Source organism: Leopardus geoffroyi, chromosome B4, assembly GCF_018350155.1.
Source record: "Leopardus geoffroyi isolate Oge1 chromosome B4, O.geoffroyi_Oge1_pat1.0, whole genome shotgun sequence".
Taxonomy (NCBI): Eukaryota; Metazoa; Chordata; class Mammalia; order Carnivora; family Felidae; genus Leopardus; species Leopardus geoffroyi.
Window position 1 is genome coordinate 68309729 of NC_059341.1, and position 13488 is coordinate 68323216.

The 13488-nt window shown below is 38.3% G+C and overlaps 1 non-coding gene across 1 annotated transcript; it reads left to right on the forward strand.

Moving 5' to 3' along the window:
• The first annotated feature begins 13219 nt into the window (after positions 1 to 13219).
• On the forward strand, positions 13220 to 13326 carry LOC123592264. Its single transcript, XR_006709663.1, has one exon. It is a non-coding gene; the product is annotated as a U6 spliceosomal RNA (small nuclear RNA).
• Positions 13327 to 13488: the final 162 nt, after the last annotated feature.

Here is a 13488-nt window from a genome sequence, read left to right on the forward strand (position 1 = left end):
AGTTAACTCAAGGATGAACAGATCAACCAATGAAATATACTAAGGAGTCCAGAATCAGATCCATGTATAATTGGAAACTTTATTTATGACAAAGCTACTCTTGCAGATAACTATAGACAAGAAGGGCTTTTAAAATAAATTATGTTGGATAACTGATTATACAAAAGAAAAATACTGAAAATGAAACGCTACCTTACATATATAATGTATTAATTATCTGTTACTGTGAAACAAAGTAGCCCCAAGTATAGGACTCCAAACAGTAAATAGATATTGATTTCACAGTTAATACAGGTCAGAAATTCAAGAACAGTTTATTTGGTGATTCTGCCTCGGAGTCTCTCATGGGGTTGCAGTCAAATGTTAGCCAAGTGCTACAGTTTTCTGAAAGCGTGACTGAAAGGGGAGGATCCACTTCTAAGATGGCTTATCCGTATGGCTGTTGTCAACCAGTCCCTCACTGGCTCTTGGTTGGGGGGTTCTGTTCCACACTGCATGAACTACCTTATAGGACTGTTTGAGCATTCTCACAACATGGCAGTTGGTTACTCCCATGACTATCATAATTAGTGACATGAAAGAGAGCAAAATGGAAACTTCAAGGCCTTTCATTATCTAGGTGCAGAAGTCAAATATCATCATTTCTGTGTATCCTATTTACTACTCAGGTTAGCCTTATTCAATGTGGGGAGACACACAACAGTATGAATAGGAGGCAGGGATTATTGGAGACTGTCTTGGAAGCTGGCTGCCACATACAAAAAACAATTATAGGTAGATTTGAGAATTCTATACTATTTTTATAAGACAATCTATGAGGGAGGAGCCAAGATGGCAGAACAGCAGGGAAGTTTGTTTTTGTGTCTCACATCCATGAAATACAGCCAGACCAACACTAAACCATCCTGCACACCTAGAAAACTGATTGCAGGATCAACACAACAATCTGCACAACCTGAACCACAGAATTCAGCAGGTACGCGGCACAGAGAGGTGAACTTGGGGAGCGAGAAGCCGTGGGAAGGGAGGTGCCTTTGCAGGCGGAGAGAGGACAGAGACGGGGTAGGTGGGAGAATATGGAAAAAGCACCCCTATCCAAAAGCAGTTGGAAAGAAAGTGGAAAATTGGAAACAGCCACAGGAACTAAACTAAAAAGGGAGAAAGGAGAAAGGAGAAAGGAGAGGGTTTAAACTCCATTAAGACTGTAAACAAGGGGAGCGCAAAGGCTGCAACTCCACAGCTCAATACCTGGCGGTGCTCTGGTGGGAAGGGCGAATCCCCAGGAACAGAGTGGGGTCTGGGAGGTTCTCGGGCAACACAGGGAAAAGCGGTTCCTCTGCTGGAAGGACATTTGGTAGAGACTTGTGAAGCCACCTGGTCCCAGCAGACCCCAGAAAACGGCCACATTCGCTGGTGCTGGAACAAGGTCGTTAAAGGTGAAGCCAGGTGCCAGATGTGTGTTGTGATTTTCCATAATCCCTGAAATGCAGCTGCTGCACTATCTCACAAAATTTTTCTGGGGCAGGCTGGCACCTGGCTGCAGTCTCAGGGCACCGGCAGCAGCAGGGTCCAGCAAGAGTTCTTGGGTGCAGCCAACATTCGGCCATTGCTCATTCGGCCATCACTCAGTGAGACCCTCCTGCAGAGTGGTGGAAGAGGTCAAAGCTGCCGTCCTTCAGAAGTAAGGGGCCGGGGAAAACAGCCACATCTGACACAAAACTCGGGAAAGAGGTACTGCCTGGGGCCTGGTCACAGAGAGTGAAAAAGTGGGAAGTGGAAGAAAGCTGAAGACAGAGCACTGGTGCACGACTACTGATTGGGGAGAACAGAGTTCTGATACTAGAGACTGGGGAGCTGGGTGACGCCATCTTCACCGCTCCCACACATGCACATACGCACCTATGAGCCCCACAACAATTCACCCCAGTAGGCTAGCAGCGCCATCTAGTGGAGAACGGAGCGGTTACACTGAGCCCCACCCAACTGGGTGAACTTCGCTCTTCAAGAACACAAGTCCCACCGCCAGCTTAGTTTATGGACTATAAAGTGCCACATAGACTGACTTCTAGGGGAAAACGAAATAATTTCAGCCCTGCTTCAATCTGTTAGCAGGTCCATCTATTCAATTTTCTTTCTTTTTTTTCTCTTTTTCATTTCTTTTCTAGTTCTTGAATACAGAAAGAGAAAAAATTCATTTTTATTTTCAATTTTTACTAAAAATATTTTTCTTTAAATTTTTTACTATATTTTTTATTTTCATGTAAAATTTTTCAAATTCTATTTTACTTTCATCATTTTATCTACTTCAGTGTATTCACTTTTTCAAATTTTCAAACGATTTCCTTTTTTCTTTTCCTTTTCTCTCTTTCTTGTTTCTTTTCTTTTTCTTGAATGCAGAAACTTAATTTTCATTTTAAATTTCTATTAGAAATATTTGTTTTTAATTTTTTTACTATACTTTTTGCTTTTATGTAAATATTTTCAAATTCTATTTTACTTCCATCATTTTATTTTAGTCTACTTCAGAGTATTCACTTTTTCAAATTTTCAAACAATTTCCTTTTTATCTCTTTTTTATATTTTTCATTACTTTTCTTTTTCTTGAATACAGAGAGAGAAAAAAGCTATTTTTATTTTTAATTTTTATGAAAAATATTTTTCTTTAATTTTTGTTCTACTGTATCTTTACTTTTGTGGAAATCTTTTCAAATTCTATTTTACTCCCATCACCTCATTTTAGTCTACTTCAGTGTACTCATTTTTCAAATTCTCAAACTATTTCCTTTTTTTTTCTTTTTACTCCTCCCTTTGATTCTCTAATCTGTCAAACCACTTTCAACACCTAGACCAAAACTCACCAAGGATCTACCTTCATTTATTCAATTTGTGTGTGTATGTGTGTGTGTGTGTGTGTGTGTGTGTACTTAATTTTTTATTTTAATTTTTTTAATTTTAATTTTTTACCTCATTAATTCCTTTTCTCCCTTAAAAATGACAAAATGAAGGAATTCACCCCAAAAGAAAGAGCACGAAGAAACAACAGCCAGGGATTTAACCAACACACATACAAGCAAGATGTCTGAAACAGAATTTAGAATCAGGATAATAAGAGAACCAGCTGGAGTCAAAAATAGATTAGAATCCCTTTCTGCAGAGATAAAAGAAGTGAAAAATAGCCAGAATGAAATTAAAAATGTTATAACTGAGCTGCAATCATGGATGGATGCAGTGGTGGCAAGGATAGACGAGGCAGAACAGAGAAAAAGAGATACAGAGGACAAACTTATAGAGAATAATGAAGCAGAAAAAAAGATGGAGACTAAGGCAAAAGAGCATGATTTAAGAATTAGAGAAACCAGTGACTCATTAAAAAGGAACATGAGAAGCATAGTGGTCCCAGAAGAGGAAGAGAGAAAAAGGGGTAGAAGGTTTATGTGAGCATATCATAGCGGAAAACTTTCCTAACCTGGGGAAAGACACAGACATCAAAATCCAGGAAGCACAGAGGACTCCCATTAGATTCAACAAAAACCAACCATCAGCAAGGCATATTATAGTCAAATTCACAAAATGCTCAGGCAAGGAGAGAATCATGAAAGCAGCAAGGGAAAAAAAAGCCCCTAATGTACAAGGGAAGATAGATCAGGTTTGCAGCAGACCTATCCACAGAAACTTGGCAGGCCAGAAAGAAGTGACAGGATATATTCAATGTGCTGAATCAGAAAACCATACAGCCAAGAATTCTTTATCCAGCAAGGCTGTCATTCAAAATAGAAGGAGAGATTAAAAGTTTCCCAGACAAACAAAAATTAAAGGAGTTTGTGACCACTAAACCAGCCCTGAAATTTTAAGAGGCACTTTCTGAGGTGAGAAAAGACAAAAAAAAAAAAAAAAAGAAAAAAGAAAAAAAGAAAAAAAAGAAAAAGACCAAAAGCAACAAAGGACCAGAGAACACCACCAGAAACTCCAACTCTACAAGAATCAAAATAGCAATAAATTCTTATCTTTCAGTATTCACTCTAAACGTAAATGGACTCAATGCTCAACAAAAAACATAGGGTAACAGAATGGATAAGAAAACAAGATCCATCTTTTTCCTGTTTACAAGAGACCCACTTTAGACCTAAAGTCACCTTCAGATTGAAAGTAAGGGGATGGAGAACCATCTATCATGCTAATGGTCAACTAAAGAAAGCCAGGGTACCAATACTTATATCAGACAATCTAGACTTTTAAATAGAGATGGTATCAAGACTTGCAGAAGGGCATTATATCATAATCAAGGTGTCTATCCCCCAAGAAGACCTAACAACTGTAAATATTTATGCACCAAATGTGGAACACCCAAATATATAATGCAATTAATAACAAACAAAGAAACTCATCGATAATAATACCATAATAGAAGACTTCAACACCCCACTCACAGCAATCAACAGATCATTTAATCAAAAAATCAACAAGGAAACAATGGATTTGAATGACACACTGGACCTGATGGACTTAACAGATATGTTTAGAACATTTCATCCTAAAGCAGCAGAATAAACATTCTTCTCCAGTGTACATGGAACGTTCTCCAGAATAGACCATATACTGGGACACAAATCATCCCTAAGTAAGTACAAAAAGATTGAGAGCATACCATGCATACTTTCAGCCCACAATGCTATGAAACTCGAAATCAACCACAAGAAAAAATTTGGAAAGGTAACAAGTACTTGGAGACTGAAGAACATCCTACTAAAGAATGAATGGGCTAACCAAGCAGTTAAAGAGGAAATTAAAAAGTATATGGAAGTCAACGAAAATGATAACACCACAACCCAAAACTTCTGGGATGCAGCAAAGGCAGTCATAAGAGGAAAGTATATAGCAATCCAGGCCTTCCTAAAGAAGGAAGAAAGATCACAGATATACAGCCTAACCTTTAGTCTTAAGGAGCTGGAAAAAGAACAGCAAATAAAACACAAAACCATCAGAAGACAGGAAATAACAAAGATTAGAGCAGAAATTAATGCTATTGAAACCAAAAAAAGACATTAGAACGGATCAATGAAACCAGAAGCTGGTTCTCTGAAAGAATTAACAAAATGAATAAACCAGTAGCCAGTTTGATCAAAAAGAAAAAGGAAAGGACCCAAATAAATAAAAGCAAGAATGAAAGAGGAGAGATCACATCCAACACAGCAGAAATAAAAACAATAATAAGAAAATATTATGAGCAATTATATGCTAATAAATTGGGCAATCTGGAAGAAATGGACAAATTCCTAGAAACGTATATACTACCGAAACTGAAACAGGAGGAAATAGAAGATTTGAACAGACCCATAACCGGTAGGAAATCAAATTAGCAATCAAAAATCTTCCAAAAAACAAGATCCAGGGCCAGATGGCTTTCCAGAGTAATTCTACCAAACATTTAAGGAAGAGTTAACACCTATTCTGTTGAAACTGTTCCAAAAAATAGAAATGAAAGGAAAACTTCCAAACTCTTTCTATGAAGCCAGCATTACCTTGATTCCAAAACTAGACAGAGACCCCACTAAAACTATAGACCAATTTCCCTGATGAACATAGATGCAAAAATCCTCAACAAGATATTAGCCAACTGGATCCAACAATACATTACAAAAATTACTCACCACAACCCAGTGGGATTCATACATGGGATGCAGGGCTGGTTCAATATCCACAAAACAATCACATCAATAAAAGAAAGGACAAGAACCATATGATCCTCTCAATAGATGCAGAGAAAGCATTTGACAAAATACAGCATTCTTTCTTGATAAAAACCCTCAAGAAAGTAGGGATAGAAGGAGCATACCTCGAGATCATAAAAGCCGTATATGAAAGACTCAACCCTAATATCATCCTCAATGGGGGAAAACGGAGAGCTATCCCCCTAAGGTCAGGAACCAGACAGGGATATCCACTCTCGCCACTGTTATTCAACACAGTATTGGAAGTCTTAGCCTCTGTAATCAGACAACACAAAGAAATAAAAGGCATCCAAATCGGCCAGGAGGAGGTCAAACTTTCACTCTTCACAGATGACATGACTCTCTATATAGAAAACCCAAAAGATTCCACACACACGCAAAAAAAAAAAAAAAAAAAAAAAACCTGCTAGAACTGATTCATGAATTGAGCAAAGTTGCAGGATATAAAATCAATGCAGAGAAATCGGTTGCATTCCTACACACCAACAATGAAGCGACAGAAAGAGAAATCAAGGAATCAATCCCATTTACAATTGCAGCAAACACAATAAAATACCTAGGAATAAATCTAACCAAAGGGGTGAAAAATCTATACACTGAAAACTACAGAAAGCTTATGAAAGAAATTGAAGAGGACACAAAAAAATGGAAAAAGATTCCATGCTCCTGGATAGGAAGAACAAATATTGTTAAAATGTCAATACTACCCAAAGCAATCTACATATTCAATGCAATCCCTATCAAAATAACACCAGCATTCTTCACAGAGCTAGAACAAATAATCCTAAAATTTGTATGGAACTGGAAAAGACCCCGAATAGCCAAAGCAATCTTGAAAAAGAAAACCAAAGCAGGAAGCATCACAATCCCAGACTTGAAGCTACACTACAAAGCTATAATCATCATGACAGTATGGTACTGGCACAAGAACAGACTCTCAGATCAAGGCAACATAACAGAGAACCCAGAAATGGACCCAGAAACATATGGCCAACTAATCTGATTAAAGCAGGGAAGAATATCCAATAGAATAAAGGCAGTCTCTTCAGCAAGTGGTGATGGGAAAACTGGACAGTGACATGCAGAAAAATGAACCTGGACCACTTTCTTCACCATACACAAAAATAAGCTCAAAATGGATGAAAGACCTAAATGTAAGACAGGAAGCCATCAACATTCTCGAGAAGAAAGCAGACAAAAACCTCTTTGATCTTGGCCATAGCAACTTCTTACTCAACACATCTCTGGAGGCAAGGGAAACAAAAGCAAAAATGAACTACTGGGACCTCATCAAAATAAAAACTTCTGCACAGCGAAGGGAACAATCAGCAAAATTAAAAGGCAACTGACAGAATGGGAGAAGATATTTGCAAATGACATTATCAGATAAAGGGTTAGTATCCAAAATCTATAAAGAACTTATCCAACTCAACACCCAAAAAACAAATGATCCAGTGAAGAAATGGGCAAAAGACATGAATAGACACTTCTCGCAAGAAGACATCTGGATGGCCAACCAACACATGAAAAAATGCTCAACGTCACTCATCATCAGGGAAATATAAATCAAAACCACAATGAGATACCACCTTACACCTGTCAGAATGGCTAACATTAACAACTGAGGCAACAGCAGATGTTGGCGAGGATGCAGAGAAAGAGGATCTCTTTTGCATTGTTGGTGGGAATGCAAGTTGGTGCAGCCACTCTGGAAAACTCCATTTTATGGAGGTTCCTCAAAAAATTAAAAACAGAACTACCCTATGACCCAGCAATTGCACTACTAGGCATTTATCCAAGGGATACGGGTGTGCTGTTTCGAAGGGGCACATGCACCCCAATGTTTATAACAGCACTATCAACAATAGGCCAAGTATGGAAAGAGCCCAAATGTCCATCGATGGATGAATGGGTAAAGAAGGATGTTGTATATATATAGAATGGAGTATTACTCGGCAATGAAAAAGAATGAAATCTTGCCATTTGCAACTACGTGGATGGAACTGGAGGGTGTTATGCTAAGTGAAATTAGTCAGTCAGAGAAAGACAAAAATCATATCAATTCACTCATATGAGGACTTTAAGAGACAAAACAGATGAATATAAGGGAAGGGAAGCAAAAATAATATAAAAACAGGGAGGGGAAAAAACAAAAGAGACTCATAAATATGGACACCAAACTGAGGGTTACTGGAGGGATTATGGGAGAAGGGATGGGCTAAATGGGTAAGGGGCACTAAAAAATCTACTCCTGAAATCATTGTTGCACTATATGCTAATTTGGATGTAAATTTTAAAAAATAAAAAATAAAATTAAAAAAACTAAGACAATCTATGAAAATATATTTATGATCTCAAAGCAAAAATTTCTCAAACAAGAAAAAAAATACTTAAATAACAGAAGACAGGATTGATTAATTCAATTACGTTAAAAATAAGACTTCTAGGATCACGTGGATGGCTCAGTTGGTGAAGCATCCAACTCTTGATTTGGCTCAGGTCATGATCTCACAGTTCGTGAGATTGAACCTCACATCAAGATCTGTGCTGGTAGCATGGAGCCTGCTTGGGATTCTCTGTCTCTCTTCTCTCTCTGCCTCTCGCCCACTTGCACGCACTCCCTGTCTCTTAAAATAAATAAACTTTAAAAAATACTTTTATTTATCAAAAGACAGCATATAGAAAGTGAAAACAATGACAAATAGAATATATCATAACAAATGTAATTAAAACATTAATATGTAGAATATATAAAGAACAGTAAACCAATACTAAGAAGATAAACAACCCAGGGGTGCCTGATTGGCTCAGTCTGTTAAGCATCTGACTCTTGATTTCAGCTCCGGTCATGATCTCATGGTTTGTGAGTTTGAATCCTGTGCTGACGGTGCGGATCCTGCTTGGGATTGTCTCTCCCTTTCTCTCTCTGCCCGCCCCCCGCCAAGAATAACTAAATAAATTTAGAAAAAAAAGGTAAACAATCCAAAATAAAAATGAACAAAAATATTTGAGCAAGCTCCTAACTGAAGAAAGAATGCTTTATGAACATAAAAATATGGTCAACTTCATCAATAAGAAAGATTGTGCAAATTATAGCCAAAGTGCGATGCAATCCATTTGATCGCACATCCATTTGATTTGCAAAAACTAAAAAATCTGACAAAATCAACTCACTATGATGTGGAGCTATGAGAACCCTTACACATGGCTAGCAGATGTTTAAAGGGCATGGCCGGTTTGGATAACAATTTGACATTATGTAGTATAACTGAGGAAGTGCATACTCAATGACTCAGCAATTCTTCTGCGGAAACTAGTATATATCCACCAAACAACATGTGCAGGTAGCTTTGTAGAATCACTGTGATAGCAAAAAACTGGAAACAACTCAAATGGCCAACAGTAGAGTGGATAAATAAATTATAGGATATTTGTACTACTATACAGCTGTGGGAGGTTGTGTGTCAAGCTGAAGGGAGTTTAACAAAAAAGAGAGACACTATATCATATTAAAATGCCCATCAGTAAGGAGGGGAAGGTTGATAGTAAAAAGAGACAAGTGGAACCTTCCATTTCTTCATTCATGATGAGGGAGGTAAGAATGGGTGTGTATTTATTTCAAAGATATTTATTGTGTACCTCCTCTCTGCCAGGCCCTGTTGTTGATACAAGGGATGCAGGTAGATTTGAAAATCGGGTGAGGGGCGCCTGGGTGGCGCAGTCGGTTAAGCGTCCGACTTCAGCAGGTCACGGTCTCACGGTCCGTGAGTTCGAGCCCCGCGTCAGGCTCTGGGCTGATGGCTCAGAGCCTGGAGCCTGTTTCCAATTCTGTGTCTCCCTCTCTCTCTGCCCCTCCCCCGTTCATGCTGTGTCTCTCTCAGTCCCCCCAAAAATAAATAAACGTTGAAAAAAAAAAAAAGAAAATCGGGTGATAGGAATTTGATGGATGTCTAGGTAAAGACTTCCATTTCTTTCTGAGGTGGGTGGTAAAGTCATCTCATGAGAGTCGGGGAAAAGCCTGGGGCTTGATGTGTGAGGAGAATGAAGAGTTCCAACTATGTGGCTAACAGGAAAGCAAGATAACAGAGGAAGCAGTCAGGTTAGGCAATGTTGAGAATCCAGTTAAGGTTATTGAATTTAAAGGCAGAATTTCTAGTTGTTTCATTTTCTGCAGTAATACTCGATGACGATACATTGTTCTAGGGTTTTTTACTGGCAGGTTGTGACAAAGATTTACCAGGGTAGAAGAACTTACGACACTGATAAGAGGTTATTGAAAATGACAGAGTATGGGTGCCAGTGAGTTTGATTGTTAAGTAAAATTCCGAAGCACAGTTTACCATTTAAGTGTATCCAGGAATCAAGTAATACTGTTACACATGTATCTGATGAGGAATACTGGGATTTAAAACCACAAGTACCCCGAAGTTAATGCTCGGTTGGAAAGAAACTCATCAATGAGAGACAGGTGGTGGAAAGGGTCCTGCAGATATATTCTGCCCCCTTCCATCCTCTGGCTGTTTGGAGATGCAGAAAGTCCATGTGACACTTAAGTTGTGTTTCCTTATAAAACTACAGCCAGGTCAGTAATGCACCGCCTCATCTTTTCCTTTCTTCATCTCCCCGCTTCATTTTCCTTTTTACCTTCCTCTTGTTCCCCTGGAATTTGACTTCTTGATAAAAAAGCATGGAAGCTTTCTTTGTTGTTGCTCTGTTTTTAAGAGTACTCAGGGAAAGACAAAATGAAATTTTTTTTCTTCTGAATTTGGAGGTCTTTTTAGCAATTCAGGAAGGGGAAGGGGAGGGCAGGGAAGAGATGAGACAGAAATGAGAAGATGAGAAAGGAGCCAAACAGACAGTATGAGGCCGGGTTCTATTTGCAGTGAGGTAGCAGTGAAAAATCCCCGACAGTGGATGGGATGCCTGAAGAATTTTTTAATAACTAGGATGCCTATTATTAGATGTAAGATGCTGATCTTCCTTCAATGTGAAGTCTCTCCAACCCTCTCTTCCCCCCAAATTTAGTAAATTATATCACACACGGATATGTTTTATTAGTTTTCTTATTTTGTGGCACTATAACAAAAGACTGAGTTTCATATCTGGGTTAACACGACCTGTAACAAGCAATATTGCCAGATGGAAAGGTTAGCCATCAGCTAAGCTAATTCAAAGGGCAAAAAGTTGGAAGCCAGAAGGACCAAGAAAATGCTGGACCTCGGTAATTTTTAGAAAACTGAAGAAAAGTTTTATACTGACATAGGCATGGAATGGGATGATGGAAGAAATCTGATTCAGACAGTAGGGGGACTGGGGATCCCACACATCACCTGGGCTGCATATAAAACTCGTACTTTGTCAAGCAGTGTTCCTCGTCAGAGGCTCCTACTGCAATGATACTGATTTTTATTTTTTCAAATAAGCAAAAAACAAATGAATAAATGCAGAAGTCTTTTTTAGGAAAGAGGATACATTTATTTCTTTAATCAAGAAGGATTTACGAGGCTATATATTGATGTTAGAATTGAATTACCGTTGATGCCACTTCCAGATACGAGCTTTTGTTACTGTGACTGTCAATAGCTGGGAACTACCATTTGAGAGACAATTGATTCAGTTCTGTGCAGCTGTATTAAGCATGCCATAAGCTGTTTACAAAAATCTTTGTTTTCAAAAGTTTGTGGTTGGAGGTGTCTGTGCTAATCTATCATAGGTAGTGTGACTATTCTAAATAGGGCAAAAAAGTTACCATGTCTACTAAAAAGACTATACTGTAAATGTTGGAAGTTATTTCTTCTCGTTCTGGTACATATTTATACTTCCTAATTTATTAAACAAGTGATCCTTTTCTAGAATACAATCACATGCATTTGATATGTATAGAAAAAAATGACAAAAATCTTGCTAAGATCTTTTGTAAGTCACGCATGTCAGTGAGTTCACACATACCTGACATTTCCTAAATCAAAGTGACAGTTGAAGCTGCCTGCCATTTTTAGCATAATTCAAAATAACTCATATAAAAATGAATTATGAGCAAGGCAGTAGGATCACACACATTGCTCTCACAAATAATTTGTGTGAAAGAAGTATATCTCACTTTTTTATCTTTGGATTGAGAAAATATTTCTTTTTTTTTTTTTTAATTTTTTTTTCAACGTTTTTTATTTATTTTTTTGGGACAGAGAGAGACAGAGCATGAACGGGGGAGGGGCAGAGAGAGAGGGAGACACAGAATCGGAAACAGGCTCCAGGCTCTGAGCCATCAGCCCAGAGCCCGACGCGGGGCTCGAACCCACGGACCGCGAGATCGTGACCTGGCTGAAGTCGGACGCTCAACCGACTGCGCCACCCAGGCGCCCCGAGAAAATATTTCTTAGTGACACTGCAGTGACCTAAGGTCATAGACCCCTGCAAATCAAATGTCAGTTTAAGTTGCTATATTCATCTAGAAATGTATGTGATTTAGCAATGTGATTTACTTCTATCAGTAGGTAAAAAAAAAACAAAAAAAAACAACAACATCTTTTCATTTTTCACTCAGAGTGTAATGGTAGCACTTCACTTTTTAAAAAACACCTTTTGTAAAGTGCTATCTGATAAGATAGGAGCCCTATAATTTCCTTTAATGTTATTTAGCAAGGAAACAGTTTGGTGAGGGGGGAAGGGACATAGGACCTGGAATAAGATGCTCTTGGTTTTGAATACCATGCACTAACTTGATATATGAGCTTATATTTCCATATTTGAGTTTCCTCATATTTTAAATGCAGACACCAAGAGTAGCTACTGCAAAGTATTATTGTAGCAAGTCAATGTTATATTCATTAGCATTTTGGCTGGAACATAGAAGAACATATCTATTATTATTATCATTATTATCAACTTTCAAAGAATATTAAATGTAGTGATCAAAAGTCATACTCCTAATATGATTTTTTTTAACGTTTATTTATTTTTGAGACAGAGAGAGACAGAGCATGAACAGGGGAGGGGAAGAGAGAGAGGGAGACACAGAATCTGAAACAGGCTCCAGGCTCTGAGCTGTCAGCACAGAGCCCGACGTGGGGCTCGAACTCACGGACCATGAGATCATGACCTGAGCCGAAGTCGGACGCTTAACCGACCAAGCCACCCAGGCGCCCCCTAATATGATTTTTTCAAACTGCGTATTCTCCCACCTTACAATCCTTGAATTCTTCCAATCCTTACCCTGTATCTTCTCCTCCCTTCCCAAAAATCTTTGGGCTGTATTATTAATATATTACATCACATCCTGAAAATCAATTTTTTATGATATGAACATCTGAGGGCCCATACACAAGTCCCTTGTTTTTCTAAAATGTATGCCTTTATCCGGTATGTATACATGAAGCTTTGTTTAATCCTGAAACTTGCTGGCCCTGGTGATAAAAAGAATGCCATTAAATTCTTTGTATATTAACCCTTGAAACTAAATATACTTTTCAACACCTAAATATGACACAACAGTGCTTGCTTTGGCAGCACATATACTAAGGTTGGGGAGATACAGAGAAGATTAGCATGTCCCCTGTGCAAGGATGACACTCGGGTTTGTGAAGCGCTCCATATTTTTGATATTGGCCAACTGGATCCAATAATACATTAAACAAATTATTCACCACAACTAAGTGGCATTCATACCTGGATGCAGGGCTGGTTCAATATCCACAAAACAATCACATCAATAAAAGAAAGGACAAGAACCATATGATCCTCCTAATAGATGCAGAGAAAG